The sequence below is a fragment of the Bactrocera tryoni genome, chromosome 3 (genome assembly GCF_016617805.1).
Source record: "Bactrocera tryoni isolate S06 chromosome 3, CSIRO_BtryS06_freeze2, whole genome shotgun sequence".
Lineage (NCBI taxonomy): Eukaryota > Metazoa > Arthropoda > Insecta > Diptera > Tephritidae > Bactrocera > Bactrocera tryoni.
This window is the reverse complement of record NC_052501.1, coordinates 50,179,542-50,201,399: the sequence shown is the minus strand read 5'-3', so window position 1 is coordinate 50,201,399 and position 21,858 is coordinate 50,179,542. Positions and strand designations below refer to the sequence as shown.

General features: G+C 36.3%; 1 pseudogene; it reads left to right on the top strand.

Annotated features, from left to right (window-relative positions):
• The window catches only part of LOC120770656, a 117,391-nt pseudogene that overhangs the window by 18,059 nt on the left and 77,474 nt on the right, over positions 1 to 21,858 (top strand).

Genomic DNA, 21,858 nt, shown 5'->3' with positions numbered 1-21,858 from the left:
GGAAAACCTCAGAGAACGGGGCTTTCAAAATTACTTTTGAGATTTGGTCACTAAACAGCGGTTTTGTCAAAGTTTTCGTAAATGCTTTCAGAAATTTTCGTGAATGGATAATTATGCTTTAGTAGCTTAAATATTGTTTCGTTTAGCTATATTACTCACAAGCTCATACATTCACCCATATATGTAGAAGGTGGAGGCTAAAGTTGTGTATTATTTATTTATTAGGAGAAATATACAAAGTAGTATTAAACCTAATTTTAAACAAGTAAGGAAGGGCTAAGTTCGGGTGTCACCGAACATTTTATACTCTCGCATTTACATATTTTTCAAATACCGTATTTGTGTAAAGTTTTATTCCGCTATCATCATTGGTTTCTAATGTATATATTATATAGAGAAGGCATGAGATGGAATTCAAAATAGCGTTATATTGGAAGAAGGCGTGGTTGTGAACCGATTTCACCCATATTTCGTACATGTCATCAGGGTCTTAAGAAAATATTATATACCGAATTTCATTGAAATCCGTCGAGTAGTTCCTGAGATATGGTTTTTGGTCCATAAGTGGGCGACGCCACGCCCATTTTCAATTTTTAAAAAAAGCTTGAGTGCAGCTTCCTTCTGTCATTTCTTCCGTAAAATTTAGTGTTTCTAACGTTTTTTGTTAGTCGGTTAACGCACTTTTAGTGATTTTCAACATAACCTTTGTATGGGAGGTGGGCGTGGTTATTATCCGATTTCTTCCATTTTTAAACTGTATATTGAAATGCTTGAAGGAATCGACTCTATAGAGTTTGGTTGATATAGCTATAGTAGTTTCCGAGATATGTACAAAAACTTAGTAGGGGCGGGGCCACGCCCACTTTTCCAAAAAATTACGTCCAAACATGCCCCTCCCTAGTGTGATCGTTTGTGCCAAATTTCATTTTAATAACTTTATTTATGGCTTAGTTATGACACTTTATAGGTTTTCGGTTTCCGCCATTTTGTAGGCGTGGCAGTGGTCCGATTTTGCCCATCTTCGAACTTAACCTTCTTATGGAGCCAATAAATACGTATACCAAGTTTCATTACGATATCTCAATTTTTACTCAAGTTACAGCTTGCACGGACGGACGGACAGACGGACAGACGGACGGACAGACAGACATCCGGATTTCAACTCTACTCGTCATCCTGATCACTTTGGTATATATAACCCTATATCTGACTCTTTTAGTTTTAGGACTTACAAACAACCGTTATGTGAACAAAACTATAATACTCTCTTTAGCAACTTTGTTGCGAGAGTATAAAAAAGAGTACGTGCTATTAAAGCCATCGACTCTGAACAAACAAATATCTTAGGTTACCAGCTAAATATAAAGTTATATTTTATTTTGTAGGTAACAATCAGTAATAAAATTATAAATGCTTATAATATTTGGAAACGAAGGAAGTAATAACAATTCTTGATAGTTTGGAAAAAAGTTGTGCTTTTGCCTAAAGCCGAACATTCGTTAAAGATCTGATGAAGTGATAGCGTGCTTGCGCAGAGAGGGCAAGATGGTTTTGCTTTGCCAGTAAGAAGGTGCTGATGTGTGAATTGTATGTGGCCAATCCTTAGACGTGTGAAGATGGTAGCTTGTAGGCGAGATATACCCCTAGGATATACGACTTTTGTCCTTGTGGGATTGAAGGTAGAGTACCGATGGTCGAAACGTTTTCATTCCGTAAGTTTAATTTCGTGAACGTAGCGGTCCAGGTCGTTTCTGTCGTGTGGCTCATATTATAACCGAGCTGCGTGGTCTGCATGTTCATTTCCCATAATACCAACATGTTCTGTTACCCAGAGTAGTGCAACTTTATGACTGTATTTAACGCACAGGTCCCGAATATTCGAGATAAGTGAGGCAGTGTTGCGAATGTTACAAACAGCAGATAGACAAGAAAAGCTGTCTGAGCAAATAACAAATTTGCCTTTGCTATGTATCGCATATTTTAGTGCTTTGAAAACGGCAAAAGCCTCAGCTGTAAATATCGACGAGTAACAAGGAAGAATCCCGCCTGTAATAACTTTTCTATTTGGTTTGGTGAGAGCAAAAGCTGTGTTTATCGCTTTGGACCCGTCTGTGTAAATTGCAGTCCAATTGTTTTCTTCATAGGTTTTCATTAACTCTAAGAAGGGTTTCTGAAATACTGTATTACTGGTGTTACTCTGTTTGAAGGTGTGCAGGAACATGTTAATAGTTTCTTTTTTTAACAACCACTTCGGCTGTTTGTTGACCCTCTTGTACATACTTTGGGGAAGGATATATGTTTAAGTCTTTTCCGTATTTGATACAGCGGCGTAAAGTGGATTCTAGCCTGAAGTTCCGTTAATGTCGTGACACGTAAATTACGGTTTTATGTAAGCTGGCATTTGGAGAGTATATCAGTTTTGGAATTAGTTGCATCGTTCGTTCGTATACCATTTCCTTTATTGCTGGCAGGCCACATTCCGCCAAGATACACTTAATAGATGACGTAGGGAAGGCGTTTATACTCCGACGGCTTGCTGTATGATAGGGAGGTTCCAAAAGTTTCAAATTAGAGTTTGCGCACTATCCAAAAATAGGTAAACCGTAGTCGATTTTGGCGAGTACTAAAGCTCTTGTAGCGTTTATTAAAGAAATGGGATGAATAAAAGATCGTTTACTAGTTAAATATTTTGTTATGTGTAGTCTTTTTGTTAAGTTATTTCTTAGATTAAGACATTGATACCGAAAATTAAATCTTTTAACAAAATATGCTCCTAAAATATTTAAAGTGCTTACGGATTATATTACAATATTTTCAAAAACTAACTGTGGATATATATATTTTGTCTTTTTGCAAATATGTAGTAATTTACATTTTGGAATGGAAATTGTTGCACCAGATTTCATGCCCCATTTCTTAAACTCTGTTAGTATTTTCTTAAAAATATTGTTAGCAGCTTTATATTGCAATAAATAATAGCGTCGTAGGCGTACATAGTGAGTTTAATACCTTTAGTTTTAAGGCATATTTCAGTTAACTTATCAAAAGCTATAATAACAAGTAAGGAAGGGCTAAGTTCGGGTGTCACCGAACATTTTGTACTCTCGCACGATAAAGTGATAATCGAGATTTCATTATCCGTCATTTACATATTTTTCAAATACCGTATTTGTGTAAAGTTTTATTCCGCTATCATCATGGGTTCCTAATGTACTACATATATATTATACAGAGAAGGCAACAGATGGAATTCAAAATAGCGTTATATTGGAAGAAGGCGTGGTTGTGAACCGATTTCACCCATATTTTGTACATGTCATCAGGGTGTTAAGAAAATATTACATACCGAATTTCATTGAAATCGGTCAAGTAGTTCCCGAGATATGGTTTTTGGTCCATAAGTGGGCGACGCCACGCCCATTTTCAATTTTTAAAAAAAGCCTGGGTGCAGCTTCCTTCTGCAATTTCTTCCGTAAAATTTAGTGTTTCTGACGTTTTTTGTTAGTCGGTTAACGCACTTTTAGTGATTTTCAACATAACCTTTGTATGGGAGGTGGGCGTGGTTATTATCCGATTTCTTTCATTTTTGAACTGTATATGGAAATGCCTGAAGGAAACGACTCTATAGAGTTTGGTTGACATAGCTATAGTAGTTTCCGAGATATGTACACAAAACTTAGTAGGGGCGGGGCCACGCCCACTTTTCCAAAAAAAAATTACGTCCAAATATGCCCCTCCCTAATGCGATCCTTTTTGCCAAATTTCACTTTAATATCTTTATTTATGGCTTAGTTAAGACACTTTATAGGTTTTCCGTTTTATACCATTTTGTGGGCGTGGTTGTTGGCCGATTTTGCTCATCTTCGAACTTAACCTTCTTTTAGAGCCAAGAAATACGTGTACCAAGCTTCATCATGATATCTCAATTTTTACTCAAGTTACAGCTTGCACGGACGGACGGACGGACAGACAGACATCCGGATTTCAACTCTACTCGTCACCCTGATCACTTTGGTATATATATGTATATCTGACTCTTTTAGTTTTAGGACTTACAAACAACCGTTATGTGAACAAAACTACATATAATACTCTCCTTAGCAACTTTGTTGCGAGAGTATAAAAGCATCACCGATAGTGGCGAGCCTTGCGGTATACCAGTTTTGAGAGGATGCAAACTAGATAGAACATTGTTTAAGCGAACCTGATATTTTCTTAGGATCATAAAAGCTTTTACTATTCTAAAAGCTTTTGGACCTGTCTTCCAAGATGCTAAGTGGCTTAGCACTGCATGAATTCCTATGTGATCAAAAGCTCTCTCGAAATCAGTGACCAAGATAGTCGCATGGTTTTTGGAGGAGAGAGTCTCAGATACATAGTGCTGGAGTTGAATAAGTGAATCCTTCGTACTATGCTGATGTTTGGTAGCCGTTTGGTTTTGATTTATAAAATTATTTTTTGTAGCAAACCATGAAAGTCGCCTAGCTATAATTTTTTCGAAAATCTTACTTAAGCAGGATAGCAAGGAAATTGGTCTGTAAGAAGTAGTTAGGTTCGATGGTTTATTTGGTTTAATAATTGGGATAATGGTGGCTATCCGCCAGTTTTGTGGGTAGAATCCTTTGTGGAAAATTGTGTTATACAGGCAGAGTAGTCTTTCTTTAGCAGCTGTAGGTAAGTTTGAACGCATCGGGTAGGATACCCTATCAGTGCCTGGTGTTTTGCCTTTAGCATTTTGTAATGCAGACTCTAGTTCGCGGAAAGTAATATCGCATTCTAAGCATCTTGCTGATGCGGAGAGATTCTTTGGTGTATAGGTGGCAGATATCCAATGTTGTTTATCTGCGATATATTCTGCAGAAAAATTACTATCTTGCGAATATGTAGACCAAATATTGGCGAAGTTCGCCGCAATATCTGCGGAATTTGTCAGAATACTTTGATTTGTATTAATGAAATTAATACGGTGATCCCCCATCATCCAGTCGAAAGTTAAATGTCTGACCATACCTTTTTGGTAGTTGACGCAGGAGAAATTTTCGCAGTGAATAATTCAAAACTTTTCCTTTTAGCCGTCTTTACAGCTCTTTTAAAGAGGGCGTTTGCTTTTTTATAATTATTCAGATTATATTCAGACATTGTTATTTTTTTTGTTTTTTTGTCATGCATATGACCAAGATCTTTGTTCCACCAGATCGGAAAAACTTTTGAAGTCTTGCGTTTGCCTTAAGGGATCGACTTATTTGCCGTAATACGAATCAGTTTTGTGAATGCAGATGGCGTGGTGGGTAAACTTTTTAAAATTTCTCTTTGAAACATATTCCAGTTTGCGCGTGAAATAATAAATTTTGGGAGATGCTTATATTTTTCAAAATGGAAGTTTGTTTGAAGTGAGATCGATATAGGAAAGTGGTCACTACCTCTGAGAAGAGAGGAAGCTTCCCAACTGATTCTGGGGGAGAGCAGGGGAGAGGATAGGGAAAGGTCGACGCTCGTTAGGGAAGAGTGGGTAGAAAAATTGTTGTTGCTGTTCAATAAGAAATTCTCTATGATTGTACCCCTTGAGTTTGATTTTTGGGAACCCCAAAGTATATTCCACGCGTTGAAGTCCCCAGTCTATAAAACCGGAGGGGGTAATTGGGAAAGTAAATCTTTCAAATCAGTTAAGTAAAGCTAAAATTTAAGTTGATTTTAAGAACTATTGTTGATAGTGTGGAATTTAAATCGATAATTTCATGTGGTATGATTTTTTTTATTAAAATGCAAACTCCATGCTTATTGATTTGGATGTTATGTAAATTCGAAAAATAACCGCTGTATTGCCTAGGACAGGAAATGTTGTTACTGGGAGTAACTGAGATATGTGTTTCTTGAATACAAATAACGTCTGGGTTTTGCTCTTTTATGAGCAATAAGAGTTCATCATAATTTTTGTTGCATCCGTTTATGTTCCACTGGATGATTATAAGCGTCATTAATAAGACAGAGAGAAAAAAATATTTTGTTTATCTGTATATAGTAAGTTCAGATATCGTTTGTATTAAATTTCATCTTCGGATGTAATTAATTCTCGAGTGTTGGAAAGTACTAGAGAAAGGTATGGAAGAGGTTCGAAAGGTAAGGATTGGAATTGAGAAGACGGAGAGAATGGTAGGTTTGTTTGGTATGGTGAAGTCATTTGAGTGGATGGCTTGTATTGAAAAAGAGGTAGGCTATTATTAGTGGTGAGGTTAGTGGTGAGATCATTACAGGCAGAGAGTCTTGGTGGACTATCAGAGTTTATGGAGCGGCGAGAGAGGTAAGTTCCGATTGTCCGTAGAGTCGTTGAAATGTTCCTTTCTAATGCTTGAGTGGATTCCACTATGGGCGATTTGGAAATATTGGTTTGCTGTAAAGATGAAATGCTTTTAGATTGAATGCTATTTTTGGTGAATTTGATCTTTGAGTGTTGCTGGGAGAACTAATGTTGTTAGTGTTTATGGTGATGAAAGAGTCAACGTTAGTGTTTGTTGTTTCAATATTTTCGTTGAAATTGGACGCTACTGAAGCATATGTGTTATTGGATAGAAAAGCTGGTGTTGTTTGTTCTTTATGAATTTTTATTGCTTCGCGCATTGAACATTTTTTTATTGTTTTAATTTTTATTATCTTGTTTGCTTGTAAAGAATTTGGTACAGTCTTTGGAGGATAATGCGTGTTGTTGGAAGCAGTTGATGCAAAAAATGCGTTCGCATTCAGATGGGACATGGGGAAGAAGTGAACAATTAACACAAAGAGGGGAACGATTACAGCGCTTTGCTGTATGACCAAGAAGTTGGCAATTTTTGCAGCGCATTGGCGAAGGAATATATTGACTTACCAAAAGTTTACATCAGGCAACGTCAATTTTAGTTGTTAACTTGTAGATGTTGAAGGTTAGTAACAAAACCCCCGAGAAGTGCGGTTTTCCTTCAATAAACTTATAAAATTTAAACCCTGACACGACCCCTTGAGAGTTGAGCTCGTTTACAATATCCTCCTCTGAAACGTTGTTTAGAAATGAAGCAAATATCGTACCTTTTACTTGGTTGAGAGACTCGTGTAGAGTGGCTGATATTGAACATATGTTGGGCAGTTCTTTTAATTTCAGGAAGCAGAAGTAGTTTACCATCTCGAAGGGTAGATATGGAGTGAACGTAATCACTAATATGCTTAATGGCACGATAAATGGCAAAGCAGGAATAGTGGGAAAGGGGTTTGGCCGAGTCACCACTACGAATTTGGAGTTCTGGAACATCCATAACCGAAACACTTTTACCAGTTTTACGTTTTTTTTCCAGGTCCTGTATCGAATACGGCGAAACGATTCGTCTCGATAATTTGAGGCCCAGAGGCCATGAGAATCACTGATGCGCACTTTTAAATAGGATTCTGCGCGCGAACAGTAAAAGAAGAAAGTAAGTAAGAACGAATTAACCGTATATAGAAGATCCGAAAAGAATAAACAGAAAATGTCGAAAAAACACTTGAAATGCGAAAGACACGACTTATCGGCGCGAGAGCTAGTCGATGACTGAGTTGTGTATTTTTCACTTAACACATGAACTAGTTATCACAACAATCCAGTTCTGGGAAGCAGTAAACCGAGTAACAGGAAAAGTTAGTCGTTAATTTATTCATTTTTGTAGTGTTAAGTGGAGGGAATGAAATAGTACCATGCAATTACGGTAATTAAAATAGACTTTTCTGCGGAGAACCCAATTAGTTATGTATTTGTTTTCATCAATTTTTATTTATTGAGTCCAATAAACGGAAAATGTTGTATATTCATCAAAATTTCACACTTCAAAGCAATAATTCTTTCATCTAGACTAAAAAGAAGTAAAGGTTAAAACTACGTCTGACGACTTAGGTCTGTAGGAGGTCCTCTCTGACCCTCCCTGTGCTATTTCTACTACCATCGAGACATCATCAAGCAACACTCGGCCAACAGTTGCGATTCTTTTCCTATACAAAGCCTTCCGTTTGCAATGACTCTCTTCTTCTGTAACCTCCGGACAGATTTTACATCTTGATGTTATTCTTTGAGCTGACCGGATCTGTCCAGCTCACCCCTTTCCCACTCTTCTCTTGAAGAGGAGTTAATATTGGGACCGAATTTAAGTAAAATTCTACAGAATCCGTACCATTGGGTAGAAACGGAAACTTACTAAGATGGATTCCCTGAGTTAGTATGGCGTTGTTTTAAGAGCTCCATTAAAGTATATACAAGCTGCTCCTTGCATACACTCTATATCCCTTACCCCTTTCCTTTAGCATTATAGGCCACCATAGCAATATACCGTATGGCGTAATCGACGTAACAAATATTTATTCTTCATTTTTCATTCTCCATTTTTGAAGTTATACTTCTTATACGAGTTCGGAAAAGGTTGCGATGGATTCAGGTTGCGCAACCTTGCTCAATTTGAATCTACGCAACCCCTTGCTCAATATGAATCTACGCAACCTTGTCTGCGAAGATGTTCGAGCAGCAAGCAAAGCGGTGACAATCGGCCATCGTTTGTTCGTTTCTTTCGGCACAGCTCGGCTTTTCTACCAACAACACAATGTTGCCATGCTTATGATGTTGTTGTTTTTGTAGAACAATGTTTCAATTTTTGGTTGGTGACATATTCAATTAAAAAATCAATTCTGTTGGGATTCGAACCTACGTACCTACGTGCTCGTCGCAACTTTTGAAGGGCTTACCACCTAGACCACCATTGATACTTGTATTGCGTTGTCCTAATTATGGTTTGGTTAAGCATAAAAGAAATATACAATGGATCGCCGATTGTTACCTCTTTCCTTGCTGCTGCTGCGCATATGTATGTTTGTATGCTTGTTAATTATTGAAGATTCTGCGAATTCTCAACTATTTTATGTGCCCTTTTGTTGAAATACCCTGCGTTGGTTTAGTTTTTGGAAATCGACTCGCGATGACGAGGTATATCGTTTTATATGACAGCGTGAGGTTTAAGAAGTTCATTTCTAATTTTGTCTTGTGGCATATTAGAAATGATGTTTCTTCGGAAATCGTTCGCTTACAACTAAAAAAACGACTTCTGAGTGATGATTTTAATGAATGAATTCCTTTTGGTTGAAATGCTCTGCGTTGGCCGTTGAAAAGTTAAGACTATACTTCTCAGAATCATTTATTTCTTCAAAGACGTTAATGACCTTTAGAAATATGCATATTTGCAATATTTCGTTGTCATTTCCATATTCGTAGCAATAGAATTTCTATGGCATAGGTAAAGTAATGGCCGCCGATTGTCACATCCTTGCCGCTGTAGCAGCTTCGCCTACAAACATGCGTAAATATGTATGTATGTATACGTATGATCGTGAATACATATCGACCCAGATTTTTGCGAGAACCACCAGAAAGTTGTGCAATTTATGATTTTTAGCTTTTGCCATCGTCGCGAAAAGACGACTTGTTATTTTAAATTATAATAAATTTATAAAATGTGTTTATGAAATGTGAATTTAAGTTTTCTAGTTTTCTTTCATACAAAATGATATGCATTTCTTAGAATATCACTAAGAAGTATAACTTCATCCGCGAGTAGGGACTTCACGCACCTTTTTTTCTTTGTTTGCATTCTTTGTTGTAGTATTATATATTATGAAATAGGCAGCTATAACGTTGTCTAAATCAAAACTAAATTATCGATTGTTATGTGAAAATGTTATTAGTTTAGTACATAAAATAAGTTTAATACACTTTATGACAAAATGAAATGTTTAATTTCGGGGTACCGAAACTATTTAATAATGATAATATAATTTTTCGAAAATCCGAAAATTTCTGAGTACAATATTAGTGAGTAAGATTTATTTTATTATTTTATGCACCTTGTCATGAAGGTATCGGGAATTCTTCATTTAAATCTCCCGCTTATATGGAAGACAGGTCTGTCAACCAATGTGTTTATAGCGGCCGTTTATGTCAGTCGACCTCAGTAGTCGAACTTTAGAATGACCGAAAATATTGATCAACGTATTTGTGTTAAATTTTGTGTAATGAACAAATTTCCGTGTGCCGATAAATTGAAAATTTTGCGGAAGCCTTTTGATGGATCTGCTCTATCAAAAACGCGCACTTACGACTTCTACAGAGCCTCGTTCTGGATCGAGACCAGGTAGCTGCAGATATGCTGGATCGAGCCAATTCGGATCCCACCTTCATCGAACGCATAATTACTGGTGACGAGACACGGGTATATGACACACTTACGAATCATGCTCATTGTTTTCTTCGATATTCGTGGTATCGATTACTATGAATACGTTCCAACTAGTCGAACCGTAAACAAAGAGTATTATCTTGGTGTTATGAGGCGCTTACGAGACTCTATCCGTCATTAAAGTCCGAGTTTGTGAGCCAACAATTCGTGGATTCTTCGTCATGATAACGCACCATCGCACAAAGCCATCATTGTGAATGAATTTTTTGCCAAAGACTCAACAAATATCATTGCGCAAGCACCGTATTTTCCTGATATGGCCTCTTGTGACCTTTTATTATTATTCTTATGAAATATTTTCGTTTTATTTATATATGCACATATATAAAGTCCGCATCCAATAAACTGTAAAGTACAAAAAATAAGTGCTGCTATATGGGGGTAATAAAAAATTTTCAATTTCAGAATTTCATTACTTTTTATTAACATAACTAGACAATCACTGAAGCACGGCTAGGTGGTGTTTGTATTAGATGTAAACAAATGCAAATGCAAACTGTAATTGAATAGCGAAAATTCAACAAGTATGAATAAAATATTAAATATAGCATACAAAACTTTATATAAGCGCTTACAAATATAAAAAATATATTCTATTAGCATGACTCCTATACAAAACAGCTGTGTTCGATAAACTTTTACTATTCAATTGCAAATAGTTTCACAACCACACAAACAAATATACATAATAAAGTATCTATCTATGTTTCTCTTGCACATTTCATTCTATATCTGCTCTTCTTCCCTTCCGTTTCTTGCAGACATATTTCACATTTTATTCGCGTGCTGAACAACAAACGACAGTCCGGAGCTGTATCCCAATCGTCGCGGAGAAGTGGTGCAAGGGTAAGTTCCAGCACCATACACAGTCCCACATATAAACAAGCGACATCTGTGAAAATTATATTTGCTTTATATATTTATTACATACCTACTCGTACATATACCTGCGTCGCCGTTTAGTAGAGTTTTGCGCTTCTCCATAAAATGTTACGTATACGCCACCGGTACGCTCACCGCACAAAATAAGCTGTTAGTGACTGGCGATGCTTCACTGTGTGCCGCAGCGCTGACAAGCAAATAACTGTGTATGCTCACTGCTGGCGTCTTCGCATCAGAAAGTGCTTCAATTGCTTGCCCACTTACCGTTCGTCAATCTGTTTGCGTGCTATGACCTTTTTGGAGCATCTCTCAATGGCTCCTGGCGCTAGGCTGTGCCGCTGCAGCTGCTGTGAAGCAATAATTTAATTTTATTATTATTATTATGCGTAACTTAAGTGCTTTCCGCTGCCGTAATCATATTTTCCTAAACGCGACGATGCGCAGCCAAGCGCGGTGGTGAAACTGGCGTAGTCGATGAAGCAGATGAGGCAGGTGTTGAAATGAGTACAATAAAAATATGGGAAGGGTATTAGCCTATGTGGTTGTAAAATAATTTTCAGTACGAAACAAACCCTTTTCTTACCAGTTTAACAATATGAATAGCTATAGAAGTCCAAAGGAGGATGGAGTCATGTGTAGAAGTTCACGCAAGTGAGGAAAGTTCTCTGATCGCCATTCACTTGGGAGTGGCCAGAAACGATTCTTTTACACATGGCTCAAGCAGCTCACTACTTCCGGTCTTTGACCAAGTATCCTCTGGGTAGCCTAAGAACATCCGTTCGAAGGCGAGCTAACGTGAGAAGGCGAAACATCCCCTGCATAGGGTTGTGCGCTGGGTTTGGGATCCGCCACGTAAAAAAACACCCCCAGTGAATAGGTATAACCAACCACGGATGAGAGACCCTCCTATTGATGACGACCATGGCAAACGAAATGGGGACTACGAATTAAGGGCATGCACCTGGAATGTCCGGTCCCTTAATTGGGAAGGTGCCGCTGCCCAGCTGGTTGATGTCCTCGTAAACACAAATGCTGACATCACCGCCGTCCAAAAAAGTCGAGACTCCGTCGCCGAATACTGTCATTCACCTCGGTGAATGAACGTCTAGCAACAATCCGCATCAAAGCGAGGTTCTTCAACATATCACTGATTTGTCCCCACGCCCCGACGGAAGAGAAGAACGATGTGACCAAAGATGCCTTCTATAAGCGCTTGGAGCACACCTATGAGCGCTGCCCCGCCACGATGTCAAAATCGTGCTTGGAGACTTTAACGCCAGGGTGGGCAAAGAAGGTATTTTGGTACTACGGTCGTTAAATTCCGCCTCCTGGCTGTCTCCGGATCGAAAAACTACCAACGAGATCGATCATGTTGTGATAGACGGGAGACACGTCTCCAGTGTTTTAGATGTGCGTGCGCTCCGAGGTCCTAACATCGACTCGGACCACTATCTTGTTGCAGCTAAGATTCGCACCCGCCTCTGTGCAGCAAAAAACGCACGCCAACAAATACAAAGAAGGTCCGACGTCGAGAAGCTGCAATCACAACAGACAACCGAACGATTTTCTACTCGGCTTGCACTCCTGCTCTCTAAGAGCACTCGTCAACAACTCGGTATAAGGGAACTGTGGGACGGAATTTCAAACTCCTTACGTACAGCTGCAACCGAAACCATTGGTTTTCGGAAAGTGCAAAAGAACAGCTGGTACGACGAGGAGTGCCGTGTCGCAGCGGAGAAAAAACAGGCTGCCTACCTCGCAACGTTACGATCGACCACTACACGTGCGGGATGGGATAGATACCGAGAGTTGAAGAGGGAAGCGAGACGCATTTCTAGACAGAAAAAGAAAGAGGCTGAAATGCGTCAGTACGAAGAGCTTGATGAGCTGGTCGACAGGGGTAATGCTCGAAAATTCTACGAAAAAATGCGGCGGCTTACAGAAGGTTTCAAGACCGGAGCATACTCTTGTAGAACTCCGAAAGGTGATCTAGTCACTGATGCCCAGAGCATACTTAAATTATGGAGGGAACACTTCGCCAGCCTGCTGAACGGCAGTGAACGCACAACACCAGGAGAAGGAGAACCCGATTCCCCAATCGTTGACGATGGAGCAGACGTTCCATTATCCGACCATGAAGAAGTTCGGCAGGGGCCGACGGATTGCCGGCCGAGCTATTCAAACACGGCGGCGAAGAACTGATAAGGAGCATGCATCAGCTTCTTTGTAAAATATGGTTGGACGAAAGCATGCCCTACGATTGGAATTTAAGTGTGCTATGCCCAATCCATAAAAAAAGAGACCCCACAATATGCGCCAACTACCGTGGGATTAGCCTCCTCAACATCGCATATAAGGTTCTATCAAGCGTATTGTGTGAAAGATTAAAGCCGACAGTCAACAAACTGATTGGACCTTATCAGTGTGGCTTTAGACCTAGAAAATCAAAAACTGACCAGATATTCACCATGCGCCAAATCTTGGAAAGGATCCGTGAAAGTAAGATCGATACACACCACCTCTTTGTGTATTTTAAATCTGCTTTTGACAACACGAAAAGGAGCTGCCTTTATGCCGCTATGTCTGAATTTGGTATCCCCGCAAAACTAATACGGCTGCAATGTAAACTGACGTTGGAGTAAAAGCTCCGTCAGGAAAAGACCTCTCGAGCTTCGTTCAGGATCAGGAAGAAGCGATTCCTATCGTCTTTTTCAACCTGCTTTTGGAGAAAATAGTTCGAAGGCCGCAGAACTAAATAGAAGCTGCTGGCGTATGCCGATGATATTGATATTATCGGCCTAAACACCGCGCCGTTAGTTCTGTTTTCCCCAGGCTGGACAAGGAAGCAAAACAAATGGGTCTGGCAGTGAACGAGGGCAAAACGAAATATCTCCTGTCATCAAACAAACAGTCGTCGCACTCGCGACTTGGCTCTTACGTCACTGTTGACATTTATAAAATTGAAGTCGTAGATAATTTCATCCATCTTGGAACCAGCGTAAACACCTCCAAAAATGTCAGCCAGGAAATCCAACGCAGGATAACTTTTGCCAACAGGTGCTACTTCGGACTGAGTAGGCAATGGAGAAGCAAAGTCCTCTCTCGATGAACAAAAACCTAATTCTATAAGTCACTCATAATTTCCGTCCTGCTATATGGTGCAGAGGCTTGGACGATGATAACAACTGATGAGTCGACGTTGCGAGTTTTTGAGAGAAAAGTCTTGCGAAAGATTTATGGTCCTTTGCGCGTTAGCCACGGCGAATACCGCATTCGAGGGAACGATGAGCTGTACGAGATATGCGACGACATCGACATAGTTCAGCGAATTAAAAGACAGCGGCTACGCTGGCTAGGTCATGTTGTCCGGATGGGCGAAAACGCTCCCTCCCGCCGGGGAAGCAGAGGAAGAGGAAGACCTCCACTCCGTTGGAAGTACTAAGTGGAGAAGGATCTGGCTTCGCTTGGAATATCCAATTGGCGCCACGTAGCGAAAAGAAGAAACGACTGGCGCGCTGTTGTTAACTCGGCTATAATTGCGTAAGCGGTGTCTTCGCCAATTAAGAAGAAGAAGATAGAAGTCCAAAACTATTTCAAAAACCTAACAAGTGTTAAAAACTAAGTTCAACAGAGGAGAGAGTTGTATAGTTAAAAATCTAAGAGGATAATTGAAAAGTTTGTGCTTGATTAAAGATCTACAAGTAGAACTGAAAAGTGAGTAACTAAGGCAAACGAAACTCCCCTATTCTTTGGATAATTAGCCGGACGGTTTGGAACAAAATAAGATTCATGCTTCAACGACTAACTTAGAACTCTTAATTTTCTTCACAGGAATAATTTGAAATGTACTTATAAGGGTTTCGTAATAAATTCATCCATAAGTGTCTCATACTGATCAAGTAGAGAGCTTTATAAGTGTTAGTTGTTATTTGTCTTTGGTTTCCATTTCCTTTCCTAGTCTCAAACAAGAATTTAGTATAGAGTAGTGATCAGTATTGAGTTCCCATATCCACATATCTCCTATCACGAAAAATCTGCTACAATCTTCTTTAGCATATGCCAAAAAGTTTTGGGGAGGTATTTGACTACGAAGGTTCCTGTCTACCAGAAAGAATAGTGTTGTTGAACAGCATTACTCATTAGCTTACTAGACAAGGTTCTTTGGAGCTGCAGTATTTTGCACGATAGGATTAGCAAATTTATCTACTTTCTGATTGATAGCTACATTCGCAAGCACAACCATTTAGTCTAGGTTTAGTTTCCAATTTGCCTTGCAGCTCAATGGTGGATAGTTTTACCTATCAGATTCAAATTTATTCCCAATCGCAAGGCAGCTATAAATTACAATAGTTTTATACACATACATAGGTTCATTTTTGTTACTTTTGTGTTGTTCTTCAAGAGCCTGTTAGAGCTTTTTCTAACAATTCAAATCCATTCAAATTGAGGCCTATTTGTGATAACTGTAATTAATACTAAACGAAAAAGTTAATTGTATTAAATTTAAGCAACAAAAAAATTATAAACTATACCTACATTATTATATTTTTAAAATACCATATTTTCAAGAATTCTACTTCAAGTTCCAATTCTGCTTGTTTCCAGTGTTTACTAGTTTAATATATAGTTATTTTTCTCCGGTAATTCAAATAAAATTCAATTACCAATCGAGTTGATAAGCATCAATGAATTTACCTTCCATCGGACTATACTTATCTTAATATTAATATCTACTTTCTACATCAGTACAACGGGAACTCATCTCAGTAATTTCCCATGATTGCTTTGAGCAAAGAAGGAAATCATTTCCAAGTAAGCCAGACAACGACTGGCGGCTTAAATGCGAGTACTAATATACACAGACACAGCTGTTGTTGTATTTGTTTCCTTACAACGGCCTGATAAAGATATTAAATGGGTTTCTTTACTTTGCTGCAGGCGTACATAAATTTTATATTCGAAAACTAATCACTACTTTTCTGACAATTTCTGACAACAAAAGAAAACTAATAGGAGTCGTAAAAAATATAGGAATAAAGGAGATGGTACACGCGTATATATGTTTATGTAAAGGACTTTATTTATGTTTTTTTAGAGCGGTCGACAATAATTGATTTACTACTATATTTTTGGTTTTGTAAACATAGGAATGCTTACTTGTGTTTTACCATAAAATCATAAAATTCCTTTGTTAGAGGGTTAATTAAACTTTAACTCAGTATACTTAATGCAGCTTTATAGACCGGAATAAAATTGTTATGAAATATTATTTAAGTAATTTATATTTTTAATTTAATTTTTTATTTTACCAAGCAGAGAAACATTCATTGTTTGGATTTCATTGCAATTTTTTGCATTTGAACGCGATCTTATAGAAAATCTGAAACACTAAATGTAAATTGAGCTGCTAATGATACTGAATGGCAAAAGGTATTATATATAAAATAATATTCCAACAATAGAAACTTTAAACTTAATATTTATTATCATTCTAAAGAAGCTCCTTTGGCATTTATTTAGCTACGGCTACGTCTTAGATGAGTTCAATTTTCGATGCCTCGTTCGAGCTTTTCGACTGGTAACTGGTGAATGACACGCGAGTTACATATATCGTTCCACAAACAACCATATGTAATGAAAACTCCAACGTAGACGAAATCATGAGAAAATATTTAAATCAACCCAACAACATTACTGTGTAAAACACTTATTTATTTGTTGGTTTGATTTAAATTGACACTCACACAAATATGTATAACGAAAATGCAAGTATCGTTGCTTCATAAAAATTAAACAACGATACTTGCAACGTAAACTATTTGTATTTAAACGTTGTGGCTTAAATTTCTTGTCACCGAACTTAAATTTATGAATACTACTTTCATAAGCAAAAGTCAAAGTAATATCCAATTATGTAGGAATATTTGTATGTCCACTTAAAAAAGGTACTTAAGCCACATATGTAAATGTCAATGCACTGAATTATTTGTACGACCACTTAAATGTCAATGCACCTATTTTGATTTTGTTTATCTTTGCTTATTTTTAACAATATTGAAGGTTTCATTTTAAGAACGAAACTATTGTAAAATTAGTCTTAAGATTCATTTGAATAAAGGAACAGCTTAAGCTCGTTATTTTTAATTAAACCTTTATTTCATTTCTGGCGCAGTCACGGAGTTGTGTTTCTTAAGAAATACAATAAAAAGTTTTCCTATCGCGAAAGTGAAATTTAAATAAAATTAAAATAAAACGCAAAAATAAGTGACATTAAAAACGCAGACGCAGTGTTTCAAAGCTGTGAGAAAATATAAAAAAAAAATTATTTGTGGAATCCATACACGGATAAAATAAAACATGAGCCGCTTCGACGCTAACAGGAACCTTGACGAAAGGGAAGAACAAAGCAATCAACAACAACAAATGGAACAAATGGCAAATGTCATTAGGCAACAAGAGGAAGCAATTAACCAAATGAAGCTTCAATTCGAGAACGAGATGCAGACACAATCATTATTAAGCACGAAAGAGCTGTCACAACAATTTAGACAGCTGAGGTGCTTGGACGAGGGGCATAATATAATGGCGTTTATAAAATCAGTGGAAGCCATTATCAACTTATGCCCACAAAACAACAATCAATTGATGAACCTGGCGATGAAAATAGTAGCTAACGAAAAAATCCTGGGAGATGCAGGAAGACACATACAAGAACTAGGCGACAACCCAACATGGCAAGAAATTAAAACTAAACTAATACAACAAGGAAGACCAAAGACAACATATGGCGACGTCTTTAACAAATGCAGGAATATTAAAGTAAGTAATCTAAGAGAACTATTTGATTATTTTCAAAAGGCTAAATTTGAGATAAATCAAATTTATTTTTTTGATGAAGATAAGCCTTATATTTATAAGCCGGATAGGGTAGACAGAGACTTAGTTAGCTTATTAATTGAAAAAATTGATGTACCTATGAGATCACATTTAAATGAAAATTGTTCGCTTAATGATATTATAAATAAATATTCTAAAATTAAAGCTTTAGATGATACTAGAACTATACACATTACACACAGAAAAAACTTAAGAAAACAAAATTTTACTATGAATAAAACGCAATATTTTCACACTAATCAAAACATAAATAGAAATAGCTCAGTTACACGAATTAAACCTAATACCAATATGTATAACCAAAATTATCAAAACACAGAAAATACTAATACACGACAAAATGAACAGTATTCACACAATTTTACACAAAATTACGGCAGAGGAAATAGTAGCAATAATACCAGATTTTCGCGTAGAAGCACTAACAACAATAATACCACACTAATACCTGAACCAATGGAAATAGGTTTACTCGAGGAAAACGAAGTAAATTTTTTAATAACGCCTCAAGAACAAAACTCCCCATAATAAATATAACGATAGGAAAAACTAAAATTAGTTGCCTTATAGATACAGGATCAACTACAAGCATATTAAAAGAAGGGATATTATCGGAAAATTATCCCAAAATAACAATGAAATATGCTATAAAATACAAAACTTTAAACGGGGTAAATCAAATAAAAAGTGTAGTAACCACACCATTTCCAAAAGAATTTGGATGCTTTGGCACCCTTCAGTGGAAATTATTGAACTTTTCAAACACAAAATTTTCAGGCATAATAGGCCAAAATTTCTTAAAACCTTTACAAGCAAAAATTAATTGTGCGGAAAACTACGTTGAAATTTTAAATAATAATAAAATTTATTTCGAAGGATCTAATTATTCCCAATACATAGAGAATGTTTGCAATTTGGAGCATACTGAACAAAATTATCTAAAAAATAAATTTAATTTTTCCCATTTGAATAAAGAAGAACATCAAGCAACCTTAAGGCTGCTCAATGACTTCGAAGACCTTTTCTTTAAAGAAGGAGATAAACTATCATGCACCAATGAGGTACAGCATGAAATTATAACAACAAATTGTAAGCCTTTATACTCCAAAATTTATAGATATCCTCAAATTCATGAAGAAGAGATAAAATGTCAAATTGAAGAAATGCTACAACAGAAAATAATTAAAGAAAGCAATTCACCCTACAATAGTCCTTTATGGATTGTAGAGAAAAAAGCAGACAATTCCGGGAAAAAGAAATATAGAATTGTCATCGATTACAGAAAATTAAACGAATTCGCCGTGGATGACAAATTTCCAATTCCAAACTTAAATTCAATTTTAGACAAACTAGGTAGATCACAGTACTTCACCACCTTGGATTTAGCCAAAGGTTTTCACCAAATCTCAGTTACAGAGGAAGACAGAAGAAAAACCGCCTTCTCAACACCATTTGGGCATTACGAATTTATTCGAATGCCATTTGGATTAAAAAATGCTCCATCAACTTTTCAAAGATTGATGAATAGAGTCCATAAAGAACATGTTAATAAAATATGTGTCGTATATATGGACGATATTTTAGTATTTAGAAGAGCATTTAACTAATTTAAAGCAAATATTCGAGTCCCTAAGGCTAGCAAAGTTAAAAATACAAGTGGACAAATGTGAATTTCTCAAGAAAGAAGCTCAATTTTTGGGCCACATTTTAACATTAGAAGGAATTAAGCCAAATCCTGCCAAAGTTAAAATCATACAAAACCTAAAGATACCTAATACCACAAAAAGAATAAAATCATTTTTAGGAATGACAGGATTTTATAGGAAATTTATTAAGGATTATGCAAAAATTGCACATCCTATGACGCAATATCTAAAAAAAAGGACAAACAATAAATATATACAACCCACAATTTATTGCAGCGTTTGAAAAATTAAAGGATATAGTTACAAATTCACCTATATTACGATATCCTAATTTTAATAAACAATTTAGGATTACAACTGATGCTAGTAATTTCGCAATAGGAGCAGTTCTGTCTCAAGATGGTCACCCTATTGCATATGCATCAAGAACACTAAATAATCATGAAACAAATTATGCTACTATCGAAAAAGAACTCTTAGCGATAGTATGGGCCGTGAAATATTTTAGGCCTTATGTCTTTGGTAGGCAATTTGATTTGGAATGCGACCACCAAGCATTGAAATGACGAATGACAAAATACTCCGGAAAGGACATAAGTCCAAGACTTCAAAGATGGTTAGTGAGTTTGGGCGAATATAATTTTTCCATAGAATACATTAAAGTGAAAAACAATTATATAGCAGACTTTTTGAGCAGAATAAGAAATGACGAAATTATTTCCCACATAGAAATTTTCCAAGGGGATGAAGGTAGCAGCATGTCAGTAGAAGCAGATACTGTCCATTCACAAGAAGAAAATTCAGGATTTGAAATTCCAATATTAGATACAATTGTTAACAGGTTTAAAATGCAAATAATAATAATAAAGGATAAATAAAACGCCGTCGAATCTATATTCAATTACAAACGACTTTATATTGATAAAAGAGATATTGAAGAAAATGGAATAAGAGACATTAGAAGAAGGGAAATATGTAGAGGAAAAGTAGGTATATATTCGCATCTTAGCGATCATGAATATTATAAAGTACATAAAATTATTGAAGAAGAATTTGCATCTAATCCTAACGTGAAATTTGTCTAATGTTCTTATTTAGCAAAAAACGTTGACAACGAAGAAGAATTAAGAAAACAAATTGCATTATTTCATAAAAATGAAAGTGGTCACTGTGGAATTATAGCCACTTACGAAAAATTAAAGAATAAATTATATAATCCTCATATTAAAGAGCAAATACATCGGGTAATAAATAATTGCGATACATGCTCAGGTGGCAAATATGATCGAAATCCTATAAAAAACAAATTTTTTGTTACTGAAACACCCAAAACTACTAATGAAATAATTCATGTTGATACCTACGTAAATAGCAAACATTCATTTATCGTCTTCATAGATAAATTTTCAAAACATGCTACATGTCTATCACTTATGGATAGGAATAGCAGAACCATTGTAAGTAAATTACAACAATTTTTATCTATAAAAGGAAAGGTAAAGAAAATGGTGTTCGACAATGAATTTAGAGCTCACAATATTGAAGATTTTTTAAAAAGAGAGGGAATACAATACCACATAACTAAACCGAATAGTCACACTGGAAATAGTGATGTGGAAAGATTAAATAATACAATCACAGAAAAAATTCGGACTCTAAATATTGAGCATTATTTACCAATTACCCAACAAATTTTTAAAGCTATCACATACTACAATGATACTTATCACAGCACAATTAAATGCACCCCAATAGAAGCACAAAATAAAATAATAGATCACGCAATAATTTATGATAGGCTCTGTAAAATAAAACAATCAAAAATAAATAAAGCAAATATGAATAGGGAAGAATATACAGAAACTAGACAAGAAGGATTTATAAAACACTATAAAAATGTAAGACATAAAGAGGAACCAAAGTTTAAGAAAAAACCCTTACAAGGAATCCACACCACTAACATAAAAAGACCTACCAAATTTGGCAACTAATCATTGAACATCTATATATTAAAATAAATCATTAATTTAAATTTGCAGGTAATAATGTGGATATTATTATTAATCTCATCATCTTTAGTAGAAGTAAGAGGAAATTTAATCACTAAGAAAATAACACAAACTAACGGATACATAGAAATTTATAATAATAATCATAGC